Source organism: Myotis yumanensis, unplaced genomic scaffold, assembly GCF_028538775.1.
Source record: "Myotis yumanensis isolate MYYU_CA2020_CCGP unplaced genomic scaffold, mMyoYum1.0.hap1 SCAF_13, whole genome shotgun sequence".
Classification (NCBI taxonomy): domain Eukaryota; kingdom Metazoa; phylum Chordata; class Mammalia; order Chiroptera; family Vespertilionidae; genus Myotis; species Myotis yumanensis.
The window spans coordinates 3,101,032-3,119,124 of record NW_027223764.1 but is presented as its reverse complement, the minus strand read 5'-3'; the positions used below and the strand labels follow the sequence as shown (position 1 = coordinate 3,119,124).

Sequence of the window (18,093 nt, the reverse complement as noted above, 5' to 3'; positions counted from 1 at the left end):
GCCCCTCCACCTTCGGGGCAAGTGTCTTGCCTCTCAGACTCTTTCCTCCTCTGTGATCTGCGGGCTGTGCCTGCCTGTTAGGATCCGCGGGGACACAGGTGGCTTCTATGGCCCAGGCTCTGCTTGGAGCTGGTGGGAGGAGCCGCGACAGCCACATTCCTGATGCTCAGGGCGCGGCCTGTTCATGGCACGTTGGATGCATCTAGACTTGCTGAGCTCCTCCTTGGGCGGGGAACCAACTGCGGTCCCCTTGGGGGTACAGGGTGTCCCCCGGATGCTCAGAGCCCAACGGGGCAGACAGACACGTAACAACGTGCTGTGAGAAAGAGGAAGCCCCGAGTGACAGGAATATCCAAGAAGGGGGTTTCGCGTGATGAAAGTATTGTAATTGCACGGTTTGTTTTATGGGCTCAACTTGCACCCGAATTTGGAAGGCGACGCGGGGCGGGGCGGACTCTTGTCTCACGCATGCGCTGTCGCGGGAAACCCGGGCGCAATGCCAGAGAAGACCAGCAGGTGGCGCCGTCGGGAAGCCATAGGATCGTCCACTCACACCTGCTGGGACGGGGCTCCCAGGCCCTAAACCAGCGGGTTCCTAACTCCCACCTCCTCCAGAGGCGGCCCTCCCACCAGCATCTTTCCCAGGGTCCCTGCAGAAACTCGGCTGCCGGCGCCTGCACCCCTCCCTCCCCCGCCAAGTACCGACCCCACCCGCCAGGACCAATACTAACCATTTCCTTCTCCCTTCAGTAGGTGGAAGCATGAGCTAGGGGCTGGCGTGGAAAGGTGCACCAATCCCCCTGACAGGCCCGTGTCCCGGCCTGGAGTTTTATTTTCTAACCTGTGGGTCCATGATCTCCACCCACGTCAAGAAAGTCTGCACTCGATGGGCTTTCCTGAAGCGAGAGAGAAACTGGAAAGCAAACAGCCTCTCCCATTCAGGATCGGGCGCGGTGCCCACAGCAGCCGTTCTTCCACGCGCGTGAAAATGAGCGTGCTGGGGACTGTAACTCCGAGTGTGCAACGTAAGGAGGTGCCAGGGCAGCGGGGGCAGCAGGGGCAGCTAATGGCGCGGCGGAGACGTCCCGGCCACGCCTGCTATCGCCTGCCTCCCGCGTAACGGATCAGTTATCAGCTGTTTAATAAACCGACTGCTGACAACAGCTAGGCTTTGACATTTGCGTTTGGGGAGCCTAAGCTGGGGAGAAAGAAGGAGACAGAAAAGGAGACTGCAGGGCAGGGAGGAGCAGAGGTCAGGAAGTGGGTGGTGGGGGCCGTACACAGCCCTTCCCTGGCGTGGGGACAACACCTGCTGCCCACGGAGGGAGCAGGTTTTTAAAAAATATATTTTTATTGACGTCAGAGAGGAAGGGAGAGGGAGAGAGAGATAGAAACATCCCTGATGAGAGAGAATCATTGGTTGGCTGCCTCCCGCAAGCCCCCCACTGGGGATTGAGCCAGCAACCTGCCATGTGCCCTTGACCGGAATCGAACCCAGGACCTCCTGGTTCATAGGTCGACACTCAACCACTGGCCCGCCCACTTCACACATCACACCCCGTGGCCCTCACCCCCCAGCAGCCTCTGAGAGCTCTGAGGATCAGAGAGGTTATGCCACCTGCCCAAGGCCACACAGCAGGTAAAATGGCAGAGCCTGGACTCAGACCCGGGGATTATTCTGAACGCGGTCAGACTTTTATCAGGACAAGCGTGGTGAACATGGGACTCGGTCTAAACTGGCAAACATTTCGTTTCAGGGCGGAGGGACACGATGTTTGTAAGTTCCAAAAATGTACTGAAAATATTTACTTTAGCCCTTCCTCCTCCACAGAAGACCTCCACCGCCTGCGTGGGCACTAAGGGATGTCGGCATCTGGGGGGTGTGGGAGTCCTCTTTGCAATTCGGTTTTACCCGGGAAACACCCCGCGTCTCAAAGCGAGGGCTTAGTAAGTAACTGTTCGACGCGTGAACGAAACGGTCAGGAGTTCTGCCAGAAAGAGCCTGCCTTCAGCTTTCCTTTCCCAACCGACCAACGCCTCTACACACACCTGCTGCATCTCCTTAAATACCTATCAACACAGTCACAGAACCCGTGGCCTTCGAGAATTCCTAGTTCTAAGAAAAAAAGAGAGAGAAAGGAAGATAAGAAACCTCAAAGGAAATGACTGTCATGACCCGCTAGGAAGTCAGGTGAGAACACAGGGACTAGGCCGTGCGCTTCTGAGATTTTCAATTCTGTTTAGAAATGTTCGGGGCATGCCAAAACCGGTTTGGCTCAGTGGATAGAGCGTCAGCCTGCGGACTGAAAGGTCCCGGGTTCGATTCCGGTCAAGGGCATGTACCTGGGTTGCGGGCACATCCCCCGTGGGAGATGTGCAGGAGGCAGTTGGTCGATGTTTCTCCTCCATCGATGTTTCTAACTATCTATCTCTCTCCCTTCCTCTCTGTAAAAAAATCAATAAAATATATTTAAAAAAAAAAAAAGAAAAAAGAAATGTTCTGGACAGGGAAGGGCTGTGAGGTCGGGAAGCTGCGTCCCCTCTGAAGTGCCTGTGGGCCAAGAGCCTCCTGTGGCTGAAACCCGAGGACAGGGAGGAGGAGGGAGCGGCAGGAGAGCCCTTTCCTGGTGAAAGAGGGCTTTGTGGCCTGGGCACAGCCTCCCGGTGTCGGCTTTCTCCATCCCTTCATCCGCCCCTGACTGCTGACCTCCCCGCTGGATGGCGGGCGGCGAAGTCAGGCGAACGCCAAGGGAGGGCAGGTGTCTACCCAGTCCGCACAGGGAAGTTTCAAGTGCAACTCGACTACCCCGCAAGCTTCAAAGACGAGCAACCTCCTGTTTCTGCTCGGCTCAGACAGCAGGACACAGAGATCCTTCCAGTCAAAGGCAGGGAAGTCCCTGAGAGGTGCCGAGCCGCAGTCACGCACATAATCCTTGTGCTCTGGTTATTTCATTTCGTGTTGTTTTTATGCTCTGATTTTCCCAGAGTTCTCATAGGTCTGTGACATCGTGACCTGGGAACCTGGGGATGCAGACTCCAGCTGAGTTCAGAACTCCAGAGAGAAAATGAGTGGACGAGGTGTGGTCTTGGGAGACCCAACGGTGTAATTGCTGCCCCTAAGGCCTTCGGTGGAAAGGGACGGCCAGCCAACTGTAACAGATGCTGTACGGGGCTGAGCGGTGCCGCCCCAAGTTCATGTCCACCGGAATCTCACGAGGTGACCTTCTGCCCAAGGGTTGTCGCAGGGGTAGCTATCAGCAGGAGGTCATCATGGACCAGGCAGGACCCTAAATGCAATGCCTGGTGCCCTTATGAGAAGAGAGGCCACGTGTGACACTGTGACTTAGAATCCGCTAGCCAGTGTGGCTCAGTGGATGGAGTCGGCCCACGGACTGAAGGTCACGGATTTAATTCCAGTCAAGGGCATGTACCTGGGTTGCAGGCTTGATCCCCGGCCCTGGTCGGGGCGTGTGCGGGAGGCAACCAATTGATGTGTCTCCCTCATGCTTCTCTCTCTCTAAAAATCATGGAAAAATATCCCCGGGCGGGGATTAACAACAAAACCAAACCCCACGAAGTATCTATTTGATCGTCCCGTTTCCGGCCCAGAGCACCTACAGCCCTTGGCGTCTCCTAAGTGGTAAGAGCCCTGAAAGCATCGCTTGTTTTACTGTCTGGCCTTTGACCCCGTTCCTGAAACCCTTGTAACGTGCAGGTGATGGAGTGTGTGTTCCAATGAGGAGACTCGGGTGCCTCCCGGGTGAGGGCGGGTCACTGTCACCGGAAAGACCCAGCCCTGATGAGGACGTGGGACTCTCAGCACCACCCGCTATGCCCTCGAGGAGGGAGGAGGCTGCCAATGGAGTCAATGATCCAACATGACTGCGCGGCGAATCCTCCATAAACCCCCAGAGTACAGCGTCCGGAGAGCTCCCAGATCACGTGAGCCCTTCCATGAGCCAGAGGGTGCCCCCCCCCCCGCCCCCCGCAACGCCTCCTGGTGCATGCAGCTCCTCTCCCGGCCACCCATCTGAGTCCTTTATTGCAGCCTTTTATAAACAGAGGGTTTCTCCGAGTTCTGGGAGCCACGCGAGCAAACTAATGGAACCCGAGGAGGGGTTGTGGGAACCTCAGGTGGACAGCCCATCAGTCAAAGCACAGGTGACGGCTGCCGGGGGAGTGGCATCTGAAGTGGGCGGGGCAGCCTTGTGGGGCTGAGACCTGACCTGTGGGGTCTGATGCTCTCCCAGGTGGACAGGGTCAGAGTGGAGTTAACTTGAGGGACGCCCAGCCGGGGCCGGGGGAGATTGCTCGGTGGGGAAAACGCCCAGACATACGGCGGCCCGCGTGTCGGAGGTGAAGCGCTCTGTGTAAGTAAAGGAGACCTAAGGAGGAAGACAGACTGGTCTTTTCCAAGACCCCGTGCAAAGACGCTGATGCCCTGACCTCCATCTCCAGCCTCCCAGATGTGGGAGAATAAACGTCTGTGGTTTGAAGCCGCCGAGGCTGTGCTCGCTGAGGTCCTGTTGGCAGCAGCCACAGGAAACTGATACAGATGCTGAGCTAAGAGAGCGCTGGCGAAATGTCTAGGAGGCCTCTCGTTCCCTGCCCGCCCGTCTTCCCCTTTGTTGACTACGGGATCCTTCCAGAAGCTTGCAGGACCTCCTCCTCCTCATGTCCCACACCCATCGGTCACCACATCCTGCCGCATTCTTCGCTCAGACAACCTTCGCTCGCTCTGTCTCTTCACCCAAAGTTCAAGGTCTTCTTCGCCTCATGTTGCTGTGCCCAGTAAGCTCCTGGGACACACCCAGGACTGACTAACGGCAGCCCCATTGCTCCATCATGCTGGCCGGCCCAGCACCTCCCATCGCCCCGCCTCCCATCACACACCCCTCCGCGGCCCCTGCTCAGGGTGCCCAGGGGCCCCCGGCAAGTCCTCACATTCTGGTATTTTCTTACCACCTTCGCAAGCTCTGAAACATCATTCACTCATTTCTCTAAGACAATCAAATACATGTATCATATTTAAAAGGAAACTCAGTAGTGTAAGTAGAGTTAACCAGCATCACTAGCCACAGAGAGAGATGACCCTGACAATCAACTCAGTGAAGAGGGGGAAGATGAGTTTTGAAATTCTTGCTAAACACTGGCCCTGTGCAAGGCTCTTGGGCTAAAGCCTGCTGGTTTCCTGTTAAAAAGCGACATTAGCAGGTGTTGACACAGTAAAGACGTGCTAGGGCCAAGCCGAGGGCCTCGCCGAGGGTGAGAATGACTGGACGAGGATGAAGAAGGGAGGACTTTATCTGTGTGATGCACGTTTCTTCACCGCTTTGCTCCGGTTCCGCCAAAACCGGAAGGACTTTTGTGCATCAAAGGACACCGTCAAAAAAGCAAAAAGATGTATTGTTGGCAAATATTTTCTCCCACTCAGTGGGTTGTCTTTTCATTTTGTTGATGGTTTCCTTTGCTGTGCAAAAGCTTGTTTGGTGTAGTCCCATTGGTTTATTTTTCCCTTTTGTTTCCCTTGTCCAAGGAAAAATAGCAGAAAAAATATTGCTGTGAGAAACGTTGGAGATCGTACTGCCTATGTTTTCTTCCAGGATTTTTATGGTTCCGTGATTTAAGTCTTTAATCCATTTTGAGTTTATTCTTGTGTATGGTGCAAGTAGCCGGTCTAGTTTCATTTTTTTGCAAGTATCTGTCTTATATTTCCAATACCATTTATTGAATAGACTGTCTTTACCCCACTGCATGTTCTTGCCTCCTTTGACCATGAAGGTATGTTTTTATTTCTGGGCTCTCCATTCTGTCCCATTGATCTATATACTTACTTTTATGCCAGGACCATGCTGTTTTGATGACTACGGCCTTATGGTATAGTTTGATATCAAGTAGCATGATTTCTCCAACTTTGTTCTTCTTACTCAAGATTGCTGAGACTGTTTGGGGTCTTTTGTGGTTCAATATAAATGTTTGGAATAGGTATTTGTTCTAGTTCTATGACATATTCCATTGCCATTTTAATAGGGATCTCATTGAATCTATAGATTGCTTTAGGTAGTGTGGACATTTTAATGATGTTAATTCTTTCTATCCATGAACATGGTATATGCTTCCACTTACTTGTATTGCCTCAGTTTCTTTTTTCACTATCCTATAATTTTCCAAGCACTGGTCTTTTACGTCCTTAAATTTATTCCTAGATACATTTTTTGTTGTTGTTGCAATTATAAGTGGGATTATTTTCTTAGTTTCCTTTTCAGATAGCTCATTATTGGTGTATAAAAATGCCACTGATTTCTGAATATTAACTTTGTATCCTGCTACTTTACTGAATTCATTTATCAGTTCTAGTAGTTTTTGGTGGGGTCTTTAGTGTTCTCTAGATATAGTATCATGTCATCTGCAAATAATGACAGTTTTACTTCCTCCTTTCCAATTCGAATGCCTTTCATTTCTTCTTCTTGTCTGACTGCTGTGGCTAGAACTTCCAGAACTATGTTGAATAAAAGCAGTGAAAGCAGACATCCCTGTCTTGTTCTTGATCTTAAGGAAAACACCTTTAGTTTTTGCCCATTGAGTAGGATGTTGGCTGTGGGTTTGTCATATATGGCTTTTACAATATTGAGGTATGTTCCCTGTATTCTCACTTTGCTGAGAGTTTTTTTTATCATAAATGGGTGTTGAATTTTACCAAAAGCACTTTCTGCATCTATTGATATGATCAAGTGATTTTTATCTTTTGTTTTGTTTATGCAATGTATCACATTTATTGATTTGTGGAATATTGTACTCCAAATTTATAAAGAACTCATACAACTCAACACCAAAAAAACAAATAACTCAATTTAAAAAATGGGCAAAAAACCTGAATAGACACTTCTCCAAAGAGGACATACAGATGGCCAACAGACGTTAAAAAAGATGCTCAACATCACTAATCACCAGAGAGATGCAAATTAAAACCACAATGAGCTATCCCCTCACTCTTAGGTACATACCCAAAAGAAGTGAAATCAGGTATTGAAACAAAAACCTGTGCACGAATGTCCGTAGCAGCATTACTCACCACCAAAATGTCTAGCAGCTGATGAATGGCCAACCCACAAACAAGTGGTCTATACATACAACAGGTCTTGCTCAGCTGTGCAAAGAAGGAAGTATCGACACGTGCCGCAGCACGGACAGCTCAAACACATGGCTGGGTGGAAGAGACCAGACCAAGTGTCCATGTACCGTCCGGTTCATTGATGGGGAATATCCAGGCTATGTACGTCAACAGAGACAGTGGCAGCCAGGAGCTCGGGGAGGGGGGCTGGGACGGACCACTTACTGGGTACAGGGTGTTCCTCTGGGTGATGAAAATGTCAAGACAATAGTTGCACAACATTGTGCCTGTGCTAAGGGCCGCTGAACTGTACTCGTGAGCATGGCTCATACGATGGATGTGAATTTCACCTCGACAGCGAGAAAGCATCTCAGGACCACAGACTGTGCTTTAGGACAAAAGGCCCCAACCCCCACCTGGTAGCCAAGACCCTCGCGAAGTAACGTCACCGGAAGCGCTGGTTGGGGGCTGCGTGTCAGTGCTGTACACTCGGTGCTCATTCAATCCCCACAACAACAAGGGATTGGGACCGCTATCACCCTCACCGCACGGATGAGGAAACCGAGTCACACATCTGGGCAGATGACACAGCCTCCTCCCATTGACCAGGCAGACGCTCTGGCATGGGAGCCGGGGGGGGGGGGGGGTGTTGGAAATGGTGCTATAGACGACTATTCTAGCAGACACGAGGGGCCCCTACACAGGCTTCCCGTGTCTGCACCTCACCCCTTCTGCAGTAATCATTTCTCTGAGGGAGTCCTGGCCTTAGGTTCCGTGGGCCCCGTTGTGCCCAATTACACGGCGGGTGTACGCTGCCGATCACGCTATTAGCAGTCACGCGGCGCGGTGGAGACCGACCAAGTTGGGTCTCATCCCTTTCGCTCTGAGTTGAAGGCAATGGCGGCCCTCCAGCCCTTAGGCCCCGAGTGGACGGAGTAAAATGTACTTGACTTTCTAGCAAAGTAATTTTAGGCCTAAAAGCTGCTTCCCGGCATTAGTGTGCCGCCTTCTACTCCCCTCCCCCCTTTTTTACACTATTATCAGGTTGAATGTAACAGGGAATAGTTTTAAAATACCAACCACAGAGCACACCTTTAACATCAACAGCGCTGATATATATTTTTAAATATATTTGCATTGATTTCAGAGAGGAAGGGAGAGGGAGAGAGATAGAAACATCCATGATGAAAGGGACTGCCTCCTGCACGCCCCCCACTGGGGATCGAGCCCACAACCCAGGCCTGTGCCCTGAGAAGTGTCTAATCAAACCATGACCTCCTGGCTCATGTGTGAACGGGCGGTGCCAATATTTTTTAATGCATCAGCAAATATCTGGGAAAGTTTGTTTTCCCAGAACATGGCTGACGTTTTAAATTGGTTTCCCACAGAAACCCAATGGCTGCTTTCCTGCGGAATCAGGAGGCCACGAGGGAAGAAGTAATGAGGCCTGGGCACGGGCAGGCATACGCCGAGCGCTTTATAAGAGGCACCTCCTCTCGGCCACTCCGCCCCAGGAGGACCGTCCACCTCACAGACACTGTCACCGTCCCAGGCCTCAGAGCGAAAGGGACGGGTCAGGACTTGAACCCGGTGTCTGAGCCAAAGCCCACGCCACTTTTCAGGAGTGTTTGTAGAGAGACAAACATCACACATGAGATATTCTGTCCACTGCCCTCGCTGGTGTGGCTCAGTGGATAGGTCGGCCTGTGGACTGAAGGGTCCGGTTTGATTCCTGGTCAGGGCACAGGCCTGGGTTGTGGGCTCTATTCCCGGTGTGGGGCGTGCAGGAGGCAGCCGATTGATGATTCTCTCTCATCACTGATGCTTCTCTCTCTCTCTCTCCCTCTCCCTTCCTCTCTGAAATCAGTACAAATACACTGAGTGGCCAGATTATTATGCCCACCCCATCAGTACTTCATTGACACTTCCCAAAATGCTGAATATTGAAAACTTCCTAAGCAAAAAACTCTCAAGATTTTATTATTATTATTATTTGCATAACTAAGTCACTTCATTGTACTGATGGGGTGGTCATCATAATCTGGCCACTCAGTGTATATTTAAAAAAAAGATATATTGTCCACAAATATTACAAAACGAATTGATGTTATGTCACCCATTGGTTCAGATCACTTATTCAGAAGCAACAGCCTGACCACCTGCCATGTGCCAGGCGGGGTGCCAGGCGGGGTGCCAAGTGGGGCGCCAGGCGGGGTGCCAGGAGCTGGGAAGACAGAGATGAACAGGCAGATGCGGGCACTACCTCCTGCATCCAGGTTCCCGTATCACTGACTTCTCCTGCCAACCCGCCCACTGTCACGTCTCCCTTCTCCTCGGCACAGTTTCCCACCCCGGGGCCCCTGCAGTTCAGGGCGGGACCCGATCCCCACTTCTCCTGAAGCATCCTCTTACCCAGGCGCCCTCTTACCTACACGGTTCCCTTGGGAGCTCCCAGGTGGCCACCTGTATCCAAACTTCCTGGAAACACTGTCTCCGCCCAGCTCCTGGGACAGGCCCTCTCCCCCTGCTCCCCCAGCACCGCGAGGTCACACCACAAACAAACAAGGGGGGACAGTCCGGGAACTGAACATCCAGTCTCGCTCGGCGGACACACCCGCTCCGGATTTTGGAGCGTGGCCACCGGGGGCACGGCCTGGACGCCCTCCCGGGCAGCGCCGGCCTGGCAGCCTGCAGACACCGGGCAGGAGGGACCAGCTTCCTCTGCGAAGGGCGCTGATTCACCGGCAGGAAAGGGGATGGACGGAGACACCACCTCTCCAGCCCCGGATCCTCGGTCATGTTCCCCGATGGGACTCCTTCCCTCAGATGCCATCAGGCTGCCTCCTGCTGCTCCGCCAACAAGGGGCTGACTTTCCCAGCTTCTCAGGGGCCCTCGTTCTAAGGGCGTTCCCATGCTGTCTCCCCAGGGCCCCCTGCACCCCACCCCTCGCCCCCACCCGGGGTGGGGGGCGCCAGGGGCGGGACACAGAAGGCACCTCCTCAGTTTGCCTCCATCACGAGGTGGCTCCTCAGCGGAGGGGGACCGGGATTCGGGGCCCGATGTACAGACTCGGGAGCCCCCAGAGGAGAAACGGCAAGAAGACGCCGCAGGACTGGGAGTGGGAGGACTTAATTCGCACGAAATCGAGGGACAACTTCCGAGCTGCCCAGGCGGTGCTCTGCAGGGTGGGGGGGAAATACACACGAAGAGGCTCCACGCTGCCTTCCAGGACCCTCTCCCCAGCGCAGCTCAGCCCAGCGCAGCCCACAGGCGAGAGACACAGCGCCAGACCCAGCCTCCTCGGGACCGTCCGACGTCCACCCGAAGCCCTTGCATTACAGGCGAATGCGATGACGTGTTCCCTGAACATGCAGGGAACATGCATGTTCCTAACAGCAAAGAGTTGACTTTTAGCGGAAACACAACAAAGCAAGCATGTGAACTCCAGATCTATCCGGGTGTTCTATGGGCCCGAGCGCACAGGCCCCTTCCAGCTGGGCTCGGAGTGACGAGGGTGGCAGGCCTGGCTGGCAGCTTCCTGCCTCGGGCGCCGTCACCGCCCAGACACAGGGTCTCAACGCTGCTGAGCATGCGGGGCAGTGAGCCAAGGGGCTGGGGGCATCCTTCCGGGAACTCGGGCTGCCCGGCCGGCGTTGAGTGAAGGGCCGGAGCTTGCGGGCCCCCTCCGGGGGAAAGCCTGGCGTGTGGGGATAAACCGGCTAAAAGAGCCCCTTTTCTCACGCAGGCTCCCGGTTTTCTCAGCAGGAGGCCTGCTCCACCGTAGGTTCCAGAAACAACGTGTAGGGGAGCGGTGCCTGAGTTTACCGCGTAGCAGCATTAGCCGCGGACAAGTAATCTGAACATTTACAAACACACACTCTCCGGAGGACACGGCCGTTGAGTGTGACGCAGCCTCAGGCCACAGCAGCAGCTCGAGAGAGAAAGGAGAAAGGGACGCAGCGAGAGTCTCCCCGGTGCCGTGTCGGACGCTCACCGAGCCAGCCTTCCTGGCAAACGCTTCCCAAAACGCCCGGATAACTTGCAGATGAGGTGAGAGATGCACGTCCAAGATTTTGAGCGTGATCTCTTCGATTCAAGAACATTTAGTTTGCTCAGTGGTTAGAGCGTCGGCCCACGGACCGAAGGGTCTCGGGTTTGATTCCCAGTCAAGGGCACATACCTCGGTTGCTGGTTCGATCCCTGGCCCCCGTCAGGGTGTGTGTGGGGGAGGCAACCAATTGATCTGTCTCCCTCACATCCATGTTTCTCTCTTTCTCTCCCCACCACTTTCTCTCTAAAAAATAAAAATAAAAATAAATAAAAAATAAAAATAAATGGGAAAAAATATCCTTGAGTGAGGATAAAAAAACACACAAAACATTTATTGTATTTTAAGCGAAAGAGAAAGTACTTACACATTAAATAGCAACTTAAGAAGAGGAAGACATAAAACCAGCCTAAGTCACTTGCACAAAACCGCAAACCCACCTCCCACCTGGATGTTCCCAAAGGGTAGCGTAAGCAAACTCGACAAAGAGCGGACCTGCTGTGCCTCACCTGCACATTCAGGGAGGAGCAGCATGAGATGTGAGCATTTAAAAGCCTTTGGAAAATGCACTTTTCTCACAACCTAAACCAGCAACGGAAGGAACGTTCCGGAAGTCCCCCTTCGAGTCTGTATTCTGCATCCATGCACACCCCCAGAGCACGGCTTTCGGGGGGCCCCTCGGTGACCGACTCGTTCAAACCCCTGTGCACAGCACGGAGTCTCGCGGGCGGGTAAGACGGACATTTCCACGCAGGCTGCCGCGGGAAGGCAACGCATTATTTACGTGGCGTTTCCTTCGTCACCACCTTCCCAGGCCAGCAGCTGCCGGCCCTCAGGTGATGCCCTCACACACCAGAGCCCAGCATCCGGGGCAAAGCGATTGGACAGATCGCTCATTTCTAGCTGAAATGCAGACTCGAATGTAAATTTATGATTCGCAGAGGTGGAGTGACTTTTATTTAAAAAAATTTTTTTTATTGATTTCAGAGAGGAAGCGAGAGGGAGAGAGAGATAGAAACATCAATGATGAGAGAGAATCATGGATTGGCTGCCTCCTGCACGCCCCCTACTGGGGATCGAGCCTGCAATCCGGGCATGTGCCCTTGACTGGAATCGAACCCAGAACCCTAAAGTCCATAGGTTGACACTCTACTGAGCCAAACCAGCAAGGGCGTGACTTTTATTTTTTTAATTTCAAATAAATCTGTGAGAAAGGAGGCATACGATCCAGTCCGGCTACTGGGAGCCACGCAAGCGGGTCCCTGGCTATTGCTGCCAGCATCCCTGCAGAGCAATCAGAACCCGGGTGCCCTGGGCCCACGAGGAGGAGGACGGGGGGAGCCACCCAGCACCGGCAAGGGCAAGGGCAACCCCAACCCTGACTCCCCTGGGCCCCGTGCTTCGTCTTCAAATATAAGTGACGGCTAATGTTGCACTTTCTAAAGATGCTTTCGAGGCAAAGCTAAGTTGAAATGTAACCTGAATTGAAGAAATGTAAGGACACCTATTATTAGTGCCTGTCCCCAACGGGGTTTAAAGATAAAATTCTTTTGCCCGGCCCAAGTGTCTCAGTGATTGAGTGTCAACCTATAAACCAGGAGGCCAGAGTTCAATTCCCAGTCAGGCACATGCCCGGGTTGTGGGTTTGATCTCCAGTAGGGCGTGTGCAGGAGGCAGCTGATCCATGATTCTCTCTCATCACTGATGTTTCTATCTCCCTCTCCCTTCCTCTCTGAAATCAATAATCAATAATATATATACATACACACACAGACACACACACACACACAGATAAAAGTCTTTTATTCTTGTTTTTCCTACTCCGCAGAAGAGCCATTCTATTTCTGGAAAGGCCGCTGCTTGGGAGTGTGGAAGCCTCATATCAAAAACACCTGTTTCCTTTTTTCCCACGGCGCTTCCTAAAACATAGGGAAACGTACCCCAAGTTCTACGCCCAGGCCTGTTCTCCCCACACTGCAGCCCGCAGCTGCCTCTCTACCAGTTCTCCGCCTCCCGGGGCAAAGCGGGAGGTCCTCGACAGCTTCTTTAGTTTGCGTTCAGTGGGTCGAACATCGTGGCAGCGTGGACGCGGTTAGCGGTGCAGGCACCACACAGGGGACCCGGACAGACAGACTGACTCAGGGTCAAGTCTGTCCGGAGGGCGCGAACGTACCCGCAGCAGACGGGCCTGGGGCACAGTTGGCGGCAACGCCTGCCTTCGTGTGTGTTTAACGCCATCCGTCCCGCACCAGCCCCAGGCTCCGGCGTCCTCGCCGTCCTAGACTCTGAAGTGCGGAGTCCCGGGCACTGGCCTTGTGCCGAGGACCGTGCTAGGGAGAGGCAGCCTCTGTGCCAGGGACTCCCCGTCGCCTCTGCCTCCAGTGAAGACGCACCAGCAAAGGCCCAGAGACGGGCCTGTGCGGCGGGACCTCTGCGCGGGCTCCCAGCGGCTCCTGGGCCGACGATGCCCGTGAGGCATCACCCTCGGTGAGGATTGAAAAACAAAACCAGACAGTGCGTCACAGCAGCTCCTCCAGGCGCCGCCTCCCTGCTCGTGACGTCGATGGTCACATCAGTTGTCTGCAAATCCCTTTCCGTTCTCAAGACGCTGCTTCTCATTCATTTCCTGGTGAAGAGGAATTTCTGAAACAACCACCGAAAACCATCTCTGCTGCAGATGGTCCACGTGCTCGCCTGCAACTGGCTCTGAGATCTCTTAGTTCCCCCCCAACCCCCGCCGGGGACCATTATTCCCCCGTTGCCATGGTGATGCTGCAGCATCGCTGCCGTGTTCGACTGGGTCCCACAGCAGCCACAGCACTCGCCTCCATTGAACCATTTGCTCCTGGAACACGAACACCTGGCCATGCTAAACTTCGTCAGTGAACTCTTAGCTCCATTCCCCAGTGGTGATGTACAGAGCGAGTTTTATTGATTTTAGGGAGGAAGAGATAGAAACATCAGTGATGAGAGAGACTCATCCGTCAGCTGGCTGCCTTCATTGGCTGCCTCCTGCACGCCCCACACTGGGGATCAAGCCGCAACCCGGGCCTGTGCCCTGATGGGCAATCGAACCGTGACTTCCTGGTTCATGGGTCACTAGCAACACCAGCCAGCTGTACAGTGATTTAGAACAAGAAGAGACATCTTAAAAATCCTTCATGTACTCCCTTTCCTTAACTTTAGGGGAGTTTCTTACTGTGTCCAATGACTTGAGAAACGTTTTTATACAAAACGTAAAAGTAAGAGGCCCGGAAGTGAGGAACTGAACGCGTTCATCGTTGCGAGTTCACTTGAACTGACCATTTTCAAAGCAACAGCATAGTTCTGGTTTGCTTTTAATTTGTGAGTAGTGTACACACACACACACACACACATGCACTTATACCAATTCCTGAGGTCTCCAACTTGTGAAGTCTGGATTAAAAATAAAAGACAGATGCCCTCGCTGGTTTGGCTCAGTGGTTAGAGTGTCGGCCCTCGGACTGAAGGGTTGCAGGTCCGATTCCTGGTCAAGGGCACACACCTCGGTTGCAGGCTGGATCCCCGGCTCAGGTCTGGCACATGCAGGAGGCAACCAATTGATGTGTCTCTCTCACATCCATGTTTCTCTCTCTCTCCCCCCACTCCCTTCAGTCTCTCTGATCAACGGGAAAATATCCTCAGGTGAGGATTAAAAATGAAACCAGACAGACACTGTCCATTTGCCTCCTCAGGCTCCAGGCCTGGTTTCTAAGGGCTGGACCAGTCAGGTGCTGACCTCGCCCTGAACTCCAGGAGGCCAGTCCCCTGAGGTTCGAGCCTTTGCATTCGGGTGGTGGGTTGGTGTCCAGCCCTTCACAGCCCGCATCGGAGGAGGGATGTGGAGGATCACCTCACGGCAGGTGGCAGCCGGGGAGCGCGTGGCTTCATGGCCTCACCTTCCGAGCACACGCGAGCTGACGTGGACACTGGGGGCCAGCGGCCGGCTGTCCCCAGCACCTGCCGCACACGGTCCCGAGGGCTGGCCTGGCTCCCGGGGAGCCAGCGCCCACAAAAGGGGACTAGCCACCTGGACTGGACTCCAGAGGCCGCTCCTTGGAAAAGGAGGGTCATTTACGAATGCCCAAGGTCAAGGAAAACGTCCGATCCACGTGTGGCCCAATTCATGGCGTGAACCTGAGCTGGGGGCTCGCGGCCCACGCCCTCCGGTCTCTGCTCTGTCCCCCTATTTGCTCGGCTTTTGCTTTGTTTTCTTTTTTCTCTTTCTTCTTTGCTCCCCACGATGAAGACTGCCAGGCGGGGGGAGGAGGAGGGTTGTTGTCTCAGGGACTGAAAGGGAGCTTTCTGTGCGGAGGAAGGAGTGCCGGGCCCGTGGGGGCCTCGGCCGCCGGGTGCTCACAGCACCCGCTCCCAGAGAGGGGGGCGCCGGGCAGTTAGGGAACCCGCAGCAGGGCGCACGGCCAGTTCTGAGTGCGGAGCCTGCGTGCGTGGAGGGGTGTGTGGAGGGTGCGTGGAGGGGTGTGTGGAGGGTGCGTGGAGGGGTGTGTGGAGGGTGCGTGGGGGTGCGTGGGGGGGTGTGGCGGGTGTGCAGTGGGGTGCGTGGGGGTGCGTGGGGGGTGTGGCGGGGTGCATGGAGGGTGTGTGGAGGGGTGCGTGGTGGGGTGTGCAGTGGGGTGCGTGGAGGGGTGCGTGAAGGGGTGCGTGGGGGGGTGTGGCGGGGTGCGTGGCAGGGTGCGTGGGCAGTGTGTGGCAGGGTGTGTGGTGGGGTGTGTGGAGGGGTGTGCGGTGGGGCTGCCCTGCACCCCCTGCCTCCTCCTTCCCCCGGAGGAAGGTTTCAGGGCTTGGCTGCAGAGGTGGAACGAGCCCGAGGGTGGAGGCTGGGACTGGTGCCCGCTGGGTGAATGGGAATCGGCAGGCGTGGGTTCCGGGCTCCAGGGCCACAGTTAGAAAACATGGGGGCGGCTCGGGGGAAAGGCTGAGGGATTGCAGGGCCAGGGTCCTGAGTGATTTGAACGGATAATGATCCAGAGTCAGTCTGAGGCCGGACGAGGCAGGGCACCCACGGGTGTGCCCCCCACCCCCGTCCCGCCCGCCCCACATCCTCTCTCAGCGTGTTTTAGGCTGTGGGAGAAACGGTTCTCACAGGCCAGGTGTGGCGATCCCCCTCGGATGGCCCGTCACAGGAACGTGGTTTCTAGCCCCTGAATCCTGGGGGTGGGGGCAGGAAGGAGAACCACCATCGAAAAACAAAATCAAACCCGGCCGGTGTCATGAACCAAGAGGTTACCGGTTCGATTCCCGGTCAGGGCACATGCCCGGGTTGTAGACTCGATCCCCGGAAGGGGGCGTGCAGGAGGCAGCTGATCGATGATGTTGCTCTCTCATTGATGTTTCTATCTCTCTCTCTCTCTCTCCCTTCCTCTCTGAAACCAATAAAAATTTCAAAAACAAAACGAAACAACCCACCACTGTGACAGGTCTGCAGAGAGACTGCAGGAGAAAGGAGAAAGCTTTTTCCCTGCTTTTTTGAACAAGAAAGCCAGCCTTTCATGGAGCCAATGGTTCATGGTAAGTGCCGCCCCAGGCGCTGGAGACGCAGACAGAGTCCTCTGCTAACTGTCTCCTCGACTCCATCCGCTCTCCCGCCCATCCATTCACTGGTCCCTCATTCATCAGCCGCCTGCGGAGTCCTGAGGTCAGCCAGGTATGGGGAGAGGGGGGGTGCAGCGGGGGTTCACAGACCACCGCCTTCACAGCAGGCAGGGAGCCAGTCACACGGCCTGGTCCCACCCCCTCGGCCAGACTCCAAGCGAGCATCCATTTCAAGTTCCCTGTCACGCGTCATAGACATGACGATGCTAAAGCAGGAAAGAGGAGTTGGGAAGGAATCTGCCCTCCTGACCACAGCTGAGCGGACGGCTCGCGATCAGGGCCCCTCTGCCCATCCAGCTTTTCAGTTCCCAGGATTAGTCTCTCATCCTCCTGAATCCACACCCTCGAAGGAGGCCCTCCCCATGGACGGCAGGAGCTTAGCGCGCCATCGGGGGCTGAGACCCGCTGGGAAGGGTGCCTGCCTCTCACAGAATCTGGGATCCCGTCAGAAACGTCTACGAGCCCATTTCCTCCGTCGTCGGCGCGTCCGGGTTCATCCGGCCACCGGGCCCTGTGACGAGGGGCATGGTCACGCTTTTTCAAATTCCCATGGACTCTGCTGTGGTCCTTGGACAGAGGCAGTTTTATAAAATGCGTTGTAGCCTCGGTGAGATGGAACAGTGAAGTGTTTTTAGCTCTTTCGAATGAATTTCATAAAAGGGGTCAACACGTTCTGGTGAATAACGAGACCCCTTTGCACCAAGATCGCAAACGCCGGAGTCGGTGCTTGGGTTGCTGGTGCAACCCTAGGGCTGCTGACCAGGTACCCGGGTTTCTGCGGGAGGTACTTGGATTTCGGACTCGGTACCTGGTTTCCGGTGGTCGCCCATCAGCAGATGGAGCAGTTGAGGCTGCTGGTCCAGTCCCATAGCTTGCCCCTCAGAGCATCTGGGCTTCCCCAGGGCTGGGGAACGGTGAGCAGCACCCCAACAAAGGGTGGTCTCCTCTCCAGGGAAACCAGCTCCAGCGGCCCTGAGCCCAGGCCGCAGAGTCGGTTAGAAACAGATCATCTTGAAAGAAAAGCACCCCCCTCCGTACTTTCTTTTTTTTTTTTAAATGCATTTTTATTGATTTCAGAGAGGAAGGGAGAGAGAGAGAGAGAAACGTCAATGATGAGAGAGAATCATTGATCGGCTGCCTCCTGCACACCCCCTACTGGGGATTGAGCCCGCAATCCAGGCATGTGCCCTGACCGGAATCGAACCTGGGACCCTCAGTCCACAGGCCGATGCTGTATCCACTGAGCCAAACCGGCCACGGCTGGGGCCCCGTCTTGACAGACAGAAGGCTAGAGCCTTG

The 18,093-nt window shown here is 54.5% G+C and overlaps 1 protein-coding gene across 1 annotated transcript in view; it reads right to left on the bottom strand.

Moving 5' to 3' along the window:
• The window catches only part of PTPRE (protein tyrosine phosphatase receptor type E), a 94,850-nt gene that overhangs the window by 36,366 nt on the left and 40,391 nt on the right, over positions 1 to 18,093 (bottom strand). The window lies entirely within an intron of this gene.